Source organism: Cavia porcellus, unplaced genomic scaffold (genome assembly GCF_034190915.1).
Source record: "Cavia porcellus strain 051 isolate PalLab524CR breed Dunkin Hartley unplaced genomic scaffold, mCavPor4.1 scaffold_12, whole genome shotgun sequence".
Lineage (NCBI taxonomy): Eukaryota > Metazoa > Chordata > Mammalia > Rodentia > Caviidae > Cavia > Cavia porcellus.
In genome coordinates, this window is record NW_026947495.1 from 3,064,212 (window position 1) to 3,075,636 (window position 11,425).

At 46.3% G+C, this 11,425-nt stretch overlaps 1 long non-coding RNA gene across 2 annotated transcripts; it reads left to right on the top strand.

Moving 5' to 3' along the window:
- Nucleotides 1-200: 200 nt before the first annotated feature.
- LOC106025379 (uncharacterized) lies at nt 201-11,077 on the top strand. 2 transcript variants are annotated; one of them, XR_010050740.1, is made up of 3 exons: nt 201-466; nt 1,877-1,961; nt 10,772-11,077. It is a non-coding gene; the product is annotated as an uncharacterized LOC106025379 (long non-coding RNA). The 2 variants fall into 2 exon arrangements; XR_010050739.1 differs by having other exon boundaries at nt 1,900-1,961.
- Nucleotides 11,078-11,425: the final 348 nt, after the last annotated feature.

The following is an 11,425-nucleotide window of genomic DNA, read 5'->3' on the forward strand; positions in this document are numbered from 1 at the left end:
GCAGTGATGCTAGGTATATTCTCTAGTGGGCACGACGCATAACACCGCATCTAAGGTGCTTTCAGAAGGCCCTCCTGCAGGGTGCTCCGTCTTGCAGCAGGCTTGACCGGGACTGAGGAGCCTGTCTGAGCAGGACTCCTGGCTGTTTTGCAGCTGCGGCTCTGTCTGAGAGGCATCCTCAGGTTTGGAGCTGGGGGACAGAGTGGATTTTCCAGGGGATTCAGGGGGCTGGAATGAAACAAGAGCAGTGCACTCTGACCTGTCAAATGCTAAAGCTGGCCTCATTTGAGCCTGCCGCCCATGCCCCCTTCCTCCTGTTGGATCCCCTTTAATTTCCGACAACTCCCTGGCCCCAACTAACTAACGGAGCCCTGTGCAGCAGATCGCTCCATAGCGTTCGGAGGCTGTCTGGACACTGCCCGAGCAGGCCGGAGGCGTTCGTGAGATTTGATTGTCCCCGAAGGAGGTGAAGTGGCCTCTGAGGCCCCGCGGGAGGGGCGGTGGCGGGGAGGCGGCAGCGCCGAACTGCTGACTGTGTGAATGTGGCAGGCTCATTGTTCCTCCGCTTTATTCTGCAGGCCTCGATGGGGCTGATTTAGAAATCCTAATCAGGGCGCTCTCAGGGCTTCCCGGGTGTGACACAACTTGAGCGGCTCTGGGGGATTCTTTGTTCTCCGATGACAGCTGACTTGGTCGCCAGTGGGAACAGTCCGAGCATAACTCCACACTGCATGTGCTGGCAGCTCCGCCTTAACTCTTTGTTACCCATTCCTGGGTTCCTGGCTTGCCTGCTCCTGCGTCCAGATGGCAGCTCTTCAGTCACCTTGCCGTGGATGTGGGGCAGGGGTTTGTACTGAGCGGGGAAGGAGCGCGTTGTGATTTTTCAAGAGTGATTTTCCACTCTTGCTTCTCCCTCCCACTCCTCGAGCGTCTACTCAGCTGGCCGGAAAGATTGTTCAGCTTGAGGCCTGCGCCAGCCAAGAGCAGTCGCCATCTCCTTGGGTGCCTGGGTGATTTTATTTCTGTCCTGCCTGGCAGAAGTAACTAGAGGCTAATGGGCAGAAGGTTTACATATTTGCTCACATTCTAGGACTTTAATCTAAAAACAAAACCAGGCAGCTCAGAAAGCCTGATGAGAAGATTGCAAGACAAAGAGAGCACTGGATTTGGAGCCAGGCACACCTGTAGCATCACCTCACGATCAACTTCAGACACACTGTTTGTCTCTCCAAGCCTCACTATACCAATCTGTAAAAGGGGAGATAGATATGAGTGGCATGACCCCAGCAACTGACTGGGAGGACTGCATGACACAGTGCAAGTGAACGTCAGTCATAACCATTACTAAACGGCATGGCCAGTGCTGTTGCCGTGATACCGTACACTTTCTCCAAAGAGAAGGTGCTGCTGCTTCCTGATGCAGCAAAGAAGCAATCGATGAAGTCTCTGCAATCAAATTGCCACTCAGATTCTTTGGTTCTGGTTGGAAAGGCAGCCAGAAGACATTGTTAGAAAGTTATATCTGGCACCAGATCAATTTTTCATCCCACAAACTGTGTGCCAGCCTTGAGCTGGACACTCAGGATAACAAGGATAACTAGGACATAGATGTGGCCTGATGGAGCTGAGAGGGTAACAGTGGGTGCACAGCCAGGACCCTTGGTGACAGATACAGAGGCACCACTCTAATTGGCATGCAGGAAAGGACACTTTGAAAGACAGAATAGTGGAGTTGATGGGCCTAAGGAAACATTATCAGTGATGTTATCTCTAGGAGGGGAACAAGGTAGCTTTGTTTCAGAAACAGCTAGGACCACAACTCAGTGGGATCAGGCCCCTCTCTCTGGTTCTACTTCCTGCTTCTCTGTGTTTTCAGATGCCTTCGCTGTGTCTCCGCAGGGTCCTATGGAGAATGGTGAGCAATGCAGGCAGAGCCACTCTGAAAACACACAACATTCCAGGTGAGGAACTTGCTGACCTGGCTGCAGTCAAACACTCACTCAGAGCTGAGCTTGGCCATGGGCAGGTTCACATTCTGTCCTGGTCAGCTCTGAACCCCTGTGAAGGAGAGATGGGAGGTGAACCAATTTTCAAGAGATGCTAGCGGGATAACTGAGTAGGAGAACGGCACAGAGAACAAGGCCCAGACACAAAGGAATTTTGATTTTGTCTCTAGCCCAAAAGAGAGGGAACCACTGGAAAATTCAACTAAAGAATGACACGGTCATATTTATATTTTTCAACAGCACAGTTATAAGTGAGTGGATGGGGGGGAACAGGTGCGGAGACCGAGTGCTATCAATAGGGCACTGCACAGTCTGAGCGTTAGACGGTGAGTAGAGTCGTGAAGCAGAGTGATGAATGCAGAGATCACCAGGAGGAAACAGACGCAAGAGGACTCTATGGAGCCACGCACTGCCTACTCCTCTCCTCCACTCCAGCCATCCAGCCATATCCAAAGGAACTTGCTTTTTCCTGTCTTTCGTATGATTTTAATTTGAAAAGATTGTTTTTGTTGAAATACTATCCCGCTCTCTTCTTATTGGGCAAAGTGAGAAGTAAGGAGTCTGACTTAGAAGTGATGGATCGAGGTTAAGTGGGAAGTTAATGAGGACCTAAGGTGGGTGACTGCAGTAGAAATGGGAAGGCAGGAGTAACGAGAGAGACCATAAGGAGGTGCGCTTCTAAAAATTCTCAAGTTGCTCATGAGGATCCAATGAGAGGCAAGGGCCACGTATGAATCCCTAATATGGAACTTTGGCCAAGGAAAGTGGTGGGTCCATTAACAGAATTAGTGGGGTCAGCAAGTAGAGATGGCTTGGTTTGCAGTTAAATGAATTAAGGCATATATAAATTCTTATTTGAGAAGGAAAAGAAAGGAAAAAGAAAAAAGTGTATGTGTTAGATCTAAGGTACATAACACCAAGATACTAGAGGGTGTCTTCTATCAGATCTGTTGATATCTGTGACGATAAAGACTATAAAGCCAGGATGAGTGATAAATGTTCCTGGAGAATATGTTTGGGATTAGAAATAGAGTCTTCCTGGTTTTTGGAGGGGATGGGACCAGATGATATTGAGTGGTATTCTTTCCCCTGAAATCTCCATCTGTCATCTGTCTATTGATCCATTGATCCATCCATTCATCCAAGTAAACATTATTCTCAACAATCTCCTATCATCTTGACTCTGCACTTTTGGAGAGTCGAAGAACGATAGGCGACTTCATCACTACATTAGTAGAATACAGCCAGTAAATCATAAAATCTCCAAAAAAAAGTGCAGTAGCCAGAGGGTCTTCCTGCAGATTAATCATATAGCCAGTGCTTCATTTTTAGTTAAAAGTCAAACCATTTGTTTCCAGTATAATGCCTAAAGTTCTCTCTTTGCAATTGGTATTGGGATTATCTAACATTATATTATCAATTTCTAATTTAATGTTTTCATTTTCTGGATTGATTGAGGACTTTGACATTTACCCTTCACAGTGATCCACGGTTTATGTTTAGAGAATCAGAGAATGTGAACTCATTGAAGTACTCACTCTAGCTACATATTCGAAGGATCTGTGTTCTAGAGTGCATGTGTGCACTGCTGTCTTCTCTTTGCAATAAGGACCATTGGAAGTTGATGGGACTTAAAGAGACCCTGGACAAGAGAAGCCAGGTAGGCAGTTTAGTAGACCATCAAGCCAGCCAGTCTTTTTCCTTTTTATCGGTACCAGGGATTGAACCCATGACTGCCTGCTTGCAAGGCAGGCACTTATGCCGCTGAGCTAAATCCCCAGCCCCAAGCCAGCCAGTCTTAAAAGAGGAGATTCTGTTTGTCATTTAAATTTCTAGGGCTTCAAATTAACTTTAAGAACAAAATTGATAACTCACTGACCATTTTGGCATAAATCTTGGTTAGAATCATTTTATGTTTAATTAAAAGAGATTGATTAGGATTTTTTTTTTTTTTTTTTTGGTGGTGGTGGTACCTGGGATTGAACTCAACCTCGTGCTTGCCAGGCAGGCACTTACACCACTGAGCTAAATCCTCAGCTGATTAGGAATCTTAAAAAACCAGGAAAAGACAACTTATTTCTGCTGTTTTTCTTTTCTTTTTTCTTTTTTTCTTCTGCTGTCTTCTCCTCCTCTTCCTCTGCTTATCTTTTTCCTCCTCTTCTCTTTGCTTCCTCCTTCTCTTTCTCCTACTCCTTATCTGTCTCTCTGGCTCTGTCTCCTTCTTACTCTCTCTGCCTTTCAGTCTCTGCCTCTGTCTCTTTCTGCCTCTCTATCTCTTTGTCTCTCTGTTTCTCTCTCAACAGAAGAGATGTATTAGCTTACCCTAAGGAAGAGTAACCGAGTAAGTGAAATTCAGGATTAGGATGTATCTGTTTGAAACAGTAGAGAATTAAATTATCAGAGATCTGATTCTATTTTTTCTCTTTGTTCTGTATTTACTGGTGCCATTTTCTCTTTTAGGCTAATTTCCTTCTGTTTTGGTCTATGCATTAGACATGTTATCTTTCATCTATTCAGTCCACAAATGAGGAGGTGATTTTGATAGTTCTCTGTCAAAGTCAGAAGCTTACTTTCTCAAGAACGGTAGCCTCATTTCCTTTAGGAGTTAGCTGAGGAAATGCCTTGTGTTGATTGCCATAGATTTCATTGGCCCTAACCTGTCAGTGAGGCAGGAGAATACGCATCCAATCTCTGATTGGCCCAGCCTTGCAACTGAGTAGGGTCAATTTCCCTTTAACCCTGTAACTACTACACAATGGAAGAAAAACAGAAGGGCTGTTGGAAATGTAACTATACTTTGAGCTGCAATAAGTCTTTAAAAGTTTCAGTACTGAATAAACCAGCATATTTTGAGTGCTTTTTATACGCAGCGAGATTTGGTAGTTTTGGGCAATGAACTGCAAATATCTCACCTTGGCCTAGATGATTAATGACCCAGGATCTTAGCACAACAGCCTGAATCCCTCTCCAAGCTTTCATGGATTTATTGTGGAGATAAAGACTAGACTTTGAACAATTCAAATCACTGAGTTTCAAAGCACCTAAATAGGAACATATTTGCAAGAAAAAGAAGTAGGTGTTGCTGGAAAGCTTATTGATTCCCTTCTTCCCTGTGTATGTTTGATGACAGCTGTTTGGGAAGCATTATGACCACTGGATCTATTGGGCTGTGGCACAACTCCAGTTAATATTTGACTATTGACTTCCTGTTGCAGCGAAAACTAATACTGAAGAATATACCACATTATGGCTGTCTCCCTTGTCCTTTTCTTTCTCAACTTTTGTGTTTATGCCTTTTTAAAGAGAAAGGGAATACCTTTCCTTGGAGGGGATGGTCACTGTTTCTCTTAAAGAAAAAGAAAGGAAAAAAAAAGGGAAGGGAAGAGAAGGGAGGAAGACAGCTACTGATGACTTGGTCATATCATCTACTAAAGAAGAAAGATTAAGTTTTTGGAAACGTATATTCGTTTCGTGCCTTCTTGAGAAGATTATCCTGTTGCCCATCTTAGAGACTATCTGAGTTTGTAGTTAGATGAGAAAGTGAGGAACAGAAATTGAAAAGAAAAGGTCTTTGCTGAATGATGCCAGCAGGTAACTGAGTGATAATAACTCCTAGGGCAGAGAAGTGAAGCTTCCAGAGCTCCTTGGCCTCAGATTCCCCGTCTCACTCTCAGCATATTGAAGGATCTTGTCGGTATTTCATTCCCTAAGCACCTGTATCCACCAGGCCATCCTTCATGGATATTTCCTGATTTCCTGGCTTCAGCTGGGTGGTGTTTCCATGGCAACAGAGAATGGGGAGGGGGATGTGGAGGCAGCTCAGTCCATTTGTCATCAGTTGCCACTGTTTTGTTCCGCCTGGTGTGTGCTCTTGATTGTGTCTTGGAGGAGGCAAAACAGACTGGAGAGATTTGAGAGGGGCTGTTCCCATCTCTGATGCTGGGGGTGGGATGTATAACCTGGGCACTGCCTGCAGACACAGTCAGGCAAGGGGATGATCAGCAGAGTGGCCACTTTCCCTGGGAGCGTGCTGTTTCTGCAACTCAGACATCGTGTTTAGGAGGAGGGCCCGAAGGCCTTTAAGTTAGCACAGAGACCTTCACTATTTTGTTGAATTAAGAGGTAGGAAATTCAAATTCAACTTCTGTCTAATATAGACTCAGACATTATCTTCGTTATTCTGTTTGGAATTTTATTTAGAAACAAAAGTGTGTGGGTTACCCTTGTGCCTCCTCTCCACTATATGACCTGCACTTTTATTCCGCCACTCAAAAGAAGATTGTCCCTCCCATCAGGCTTAAAGAGCTCAAGGCAGAAGGTGGCATGAAACAGTTTTGGTTGGCTTGGCTTAGGAATATCTTCTTTGCCACTGTTCTGGGCCCAGGGAACCCTTCATTTGGCACCACTCCTATTTTTGCTTTTAACAAAGGCTTGGTTGAGTTCCTCCCACCATTGCAGCAACATGCGTGATGCTCTCTCTTTCTGCTATGGGGAACTTACCGTGTCCAGAGGTTCCTTCTCCATCTGTATTCATGGGCTGGCATCTGGGCACGGGTCTCAACACGCTATGGCTCCTTTTCTGAAACTTTTCCTCTTCCACCTCCATCCTATGGAATGTTGCCTTTTCCCTCTCCTCTCTGTTGGCTCTTTCTCCAGCGTTCATCTCCCTCTTTGTCTCCTCCTACTCTTTAAATGTCTCTTCTTGCTTTTCTTTTCCTACTTTCCTTTCCCACTTCTGCAGCTCAGTGGGTTCGGAGCCCGGCTCACCCTCCCAGGCTGTAGCTAGGAAGACCACTCTGCGTGATGGCTACAGAACACTCGGAAGGAATGGGACCGTCCCTTCACATTTCCTCCTACTCTTCTCTTGGCACTGTGGACATCTCTTCTAGTGGTTTCAACACCAAAGCTTTGCCTCGCCTTTCAGCACTCCCCCTCAGGACCTGACTCTCTCTTCCTTGTCTCCTCTCTGCTGCTCTTTCTTACTCTCATGCCCCTCCCCAGTAGCGTGCATATTTTTGGGCTCTCATTTCTTCACGTGCCTGGACCAGGGATCTAGGCCGTCTCATTTCTTCTCCTTCTACTTTGTCCTTCCTGCCACTTCTGCCACTCTGGCCGAGTCCTGCTCTGCTCAAAAGCATTAATGCCTCCAACTCCTGGAAATCAAAGTCCTATCTTTGTTTCCTTCCAGACAAGCACCACCCCCAGCACACGCACATACACCCTTCAGATATGTCCTGCGCTCTGCCTCTCTGGTTGTCCCCTTCTGCTTTTGTGTCTATTGGCTAAGCCTTCTGACTCCTGGAGACAGCTGCTGAGACCATTTGAAGGCATGCTTTTGGCAAAAGACATCCCAGGAATTTATTTCAAGAAAACAGTCAGATAGCTGTGCAAAGATATGTGCAGAATCAGTGTCATTATAGCTTTATCCATAATGTCAAAAAACAAAAACAAAACACCAGCGTTTAACAATATCAATACAATGGAACACTAGGCAACCACTATGAAACAATATATCTCTATTTACCGACATGGAAAGGCATTCTCAACATTCTTCTATATTCTAAGTAAAAAAGTTACAGTGGTGTATATTAATATATCAGTGATACATTAATACATAAAGACATATTTATGAGCATAAAGGATTGGACATATTAGTGTGTACATATTAGTGGCTAGAATTATAGTTAGCAGTTTATTTTTTTCACTTTTTAAAAATCAGTGTTAAAATCTTTCCACCATAACTGTGCAATAGTAACATAAAATAATAGTTTACAGCATGCGGAGGCAAAGCAATTCAAAGCACCTTAAAAATTGTTCTGTCTTCTTTGGTCACCTTGCCTTTGCTGACTTCATCATGGAGGCTCTGTAAGGACTCACATCCCCACATTGTGGGAAAGCGTTCTCTCTTCCCAAGCACACTTAGGATCTGCTGTCCAAAGCCCCTGGTTTCTGTCCTCCTCCTTCTTAGGAACCCGTGTTTTTCTCTCTGGAGGAGGGAGGCTAAGGTGGCAGATGTATAAGCAGAGGGCTGGGGTGAGGATCAGATGATGTGTGTGTGGGGAGCGTTTTGAGAATCACCAAATATTGTGCTGTGTCAGGGAGTGTGGCCCATTATGACTACCGAAGCCCTTGAGTGTAACTTGGTGGACGGTTGCCTTGGTGTTTTTCAGCCTCAGCCCTGACCCTGGAGTGAACCCAGCCCAGGTTCAGCATGGGTTACAGTGCTGGCCCCTGGGCTGGCTGTGTGGGTGGAGGGGGTAGGATGCTTCTCTACGTGCTCCCACCACTTCCTGTTCCCTCCAGTGCTTCCGAGGTGATGCTCGAGGCTCCTACGCTGTGTCCTGAGGGAGCCTGTTTGGTAGCCACACAAAGTCTTTAGCTCTGTCGGCTGCCTTTGTGATTGCTTCTCGAGACCTGGTGGGTGGGCTGGTCACCAGGAGCTGCGGTCCTTCATGCTGCTGGCTGTGATGATGAGGGCTCTGGCCGAGGAGTATTCCGATCATGATGTGACTGTGCATGTGTGTGTGTGTGTGTGTGTGTGTGTGTGTGTGTGTGTCTGTTTGTTGCCTAGTTCAAAGTCTCCTCTATGTATGAGAATGGGCCCAACCTCATGCCTTTTAAACTGAGTCAAGACTCAAATCCACCCACTCAGGCCCTCAAGAATTGGGAGTGGGAAGGACAGTCTGAGAAGGCCTAAGGAGGGACCAGAGATATGTGCCAGTTTCTAGGACAGTTGTGACGTGAGCATGGAGAAAAGGTCTCATGTATCTCATCTGCTCATTTCCCTATGGGAGCAGGGGCAGCCGCAAGCTGAGCCATGGGAAGGGAGAGGAGGTGGATGATAGTCCAGAAGACGGATTTGAAGGCAAGGGGATGTGATAGCCTAAGACCATTTATCTTGGCCTGGTTGGGAGGCCATTTGGCCAGCCCAACAGAACCTGTCAACAGCTCGAATGTGAGGTCAGATGGGGCTCGAGGCCTCATTAGCTATCACCAGAGCCTGCATCTCAACCTCTTGAGTCATCCATGATGAAATCCTTTATCAGCCTGGGAGGAGGCAGCCGCAAGGAAAAAACTCCCGTGTAAGACCTCATTTTGAAGAAGGCCACATCCGGAAGAACGGCCAGGATGAGTTTTCCCTGATCCACACTCCAAGATAACCAAACAAGTTGCCTCACTAAGGGAGTTATGTAGTGTTCTCCATCTGGGACTGGGGAATGTGGAGGTTCTTCTTGCAAAGCCAGACTAGCTTAACCCTTCAAGTACCAGACTGTGGGTTTTTCAGCGTTCAACTTCCCTTGAAACCTACAGTTTCTCTCTTTTAGAGGGATACAGAGAAACGACTGCTAAGGGATGGCGCATGAAAATAGTTTAACTTTTGCACAAAGATTAGGGCTCATTATGGGGCAGGAAGTGATAACCCTTCAGGAGAGTCAGGAGCTTTGTGGGAGATGTTCTGCTAAAAAGAAACAGTTGCAGTCCTCAGGGGCACATGGGAGTGATAGAGGAGAGCAGAATATCTTGCACCTCCTGTGTGTTCAAAGGCTTCAAGGTCACCCCCAAATTGCATGGAGGAGAGGTTGGCTTCCAGTCCAGCATGCGAATAACAATAAGGTACTGGCAGCCTGAAATGGGGTTGGAATCATGAAGGAGGCTAGAATTTTTAGTACAGCCTTGAAAGAAAATATCAGCCCACTCCACCCCTGGGATGGGAATACGGTAGGAGGCTAATAAAATAAATAAAATCTGCTGTCTGTACCGATCAGGCATAAATTGTTACTTGAATGGCAAAGGAAAAAAAATGTGCTAGATAATATTTCTGGGCTTGTTTTTCATCTCCTCAACCTCATGTCCCTTATTAAACTGTTCCAAAGAGACCAACTGCATGAAGGCCACAAGAGAGGTTAGAGTCATGGGAAATCAGGTGTGGCACTGAGCAGACTGGAGCAGAGGAGGCCAGGGGTCTTCTGTATCCTCAGGCCAACACTCCCATTCCTGAGACCTCTTTTTGGGTGGCCACGAGAGGGGTTTGGTTGTTTGCATTCAGTATCAATATTTCCCAAAGCTACCCCAGAACCTTTTTCAACAGAAAAGCACATAACACCTTCAAAAGGAAACTCAATTGTCAGAAAACAACTCAATTTGCGGTCTTAGGGAAGCTCAGATTATTCTTTTGAGCTTCAAGTTTGCTGTTCTTTGAAATTTTTCCAATGTCAGCTTCACTAAGGAGGAAGGAAGAGACTGAAGATGGTCCCTTATGCCAAGCTTTTTAATTCTACTTCTGGGCGCTGTGGGTCCATGCTGGTAGCTGCTTGGTTGTTTTAAGGGGTAACCATAATTTCATCAGGAGGCCTTACGTATTTATGATGGTGATGAAAAGAGCCAGGCCATTCATAAAAGGGTGCGTTCATTTGCTGTAGTGGTTGCTCTGGTCTTGCTGCCCTGGGTGGGCTGCTGAGAGGGGTGAACTGTGCTTGGGCCCTGAGAACACAAAGAAGAAAATAGGTGGAAGTGCTGTGACCTCTTCCACATGGATTCAAATCACGCACTCCAGGAGGCATGGCTCCTAGAAAGTGTCACTTAAATTGTCCCAGCACTTAGAACCAATCAGAGAAGTGACATGGGTGGCCGGTCCTGGGAATGAGTTAGCTGTGAAAGTTCAGAGAGGGAGCTTTGTCATGTGGGTGCTGTCTAAACTTCCTGTGTTTTCTTTTCTTTTGGTTTTCTTATCCAATTCCCCGCACCCCGTTTCTCTCTAAGTCCAGGATCTGATGGCCCTCGGGGAGCTGAGGGGGAGATGGCTAGCTACACTTCAGCCAGAGCTTTGAAGGGTGAACCACGAGTCCCAGCCTGACATGAGTGAGAGGAAGAGAGGAGTGAGGAGGAATGGGACACTCAGGAGGGACATCAGCAAGGCCTGGTCAGCTGCCATCTCCCCACCTGGAGAGGCAGCTTCCAGTTCTAAAGCCCTGGGGACTCTGTGTTTTGTTTGAATAAGGGAAGCTGTTTCCCTTACATCCTTTCAAAAATAAATAAATAAAAGGCTATCGTATCATCTTACAGATGTTGTTACTAACAAACAAAGGTTTAGTCCTTTTTTTGCTTTTCAAAATCAGCTCAGAAGGCAGAGAATGGAGCCCAAAGGAGTATTTCTGAGATGCCAATAGCTGACTGGCTGTTCATCTCTGTCTTGTATTACTGCTGCCAGTGATAAAAGCAAGCCGCTCGCACCATCACAAGGACCTCTGCCCTCCTACCATCACCTCCTATCCGCCACCACAACCACCGTCACCTCCACCATACCCATGTTACCACTTCTACCACCGCCGCCGCCGCTGCCGCCATCACCATTGCCACCACCAAGCAGCCCTTAGGAACATGAGTCAGGAGTGGCCAGTGTTAGCCAAACCAAACCTGCC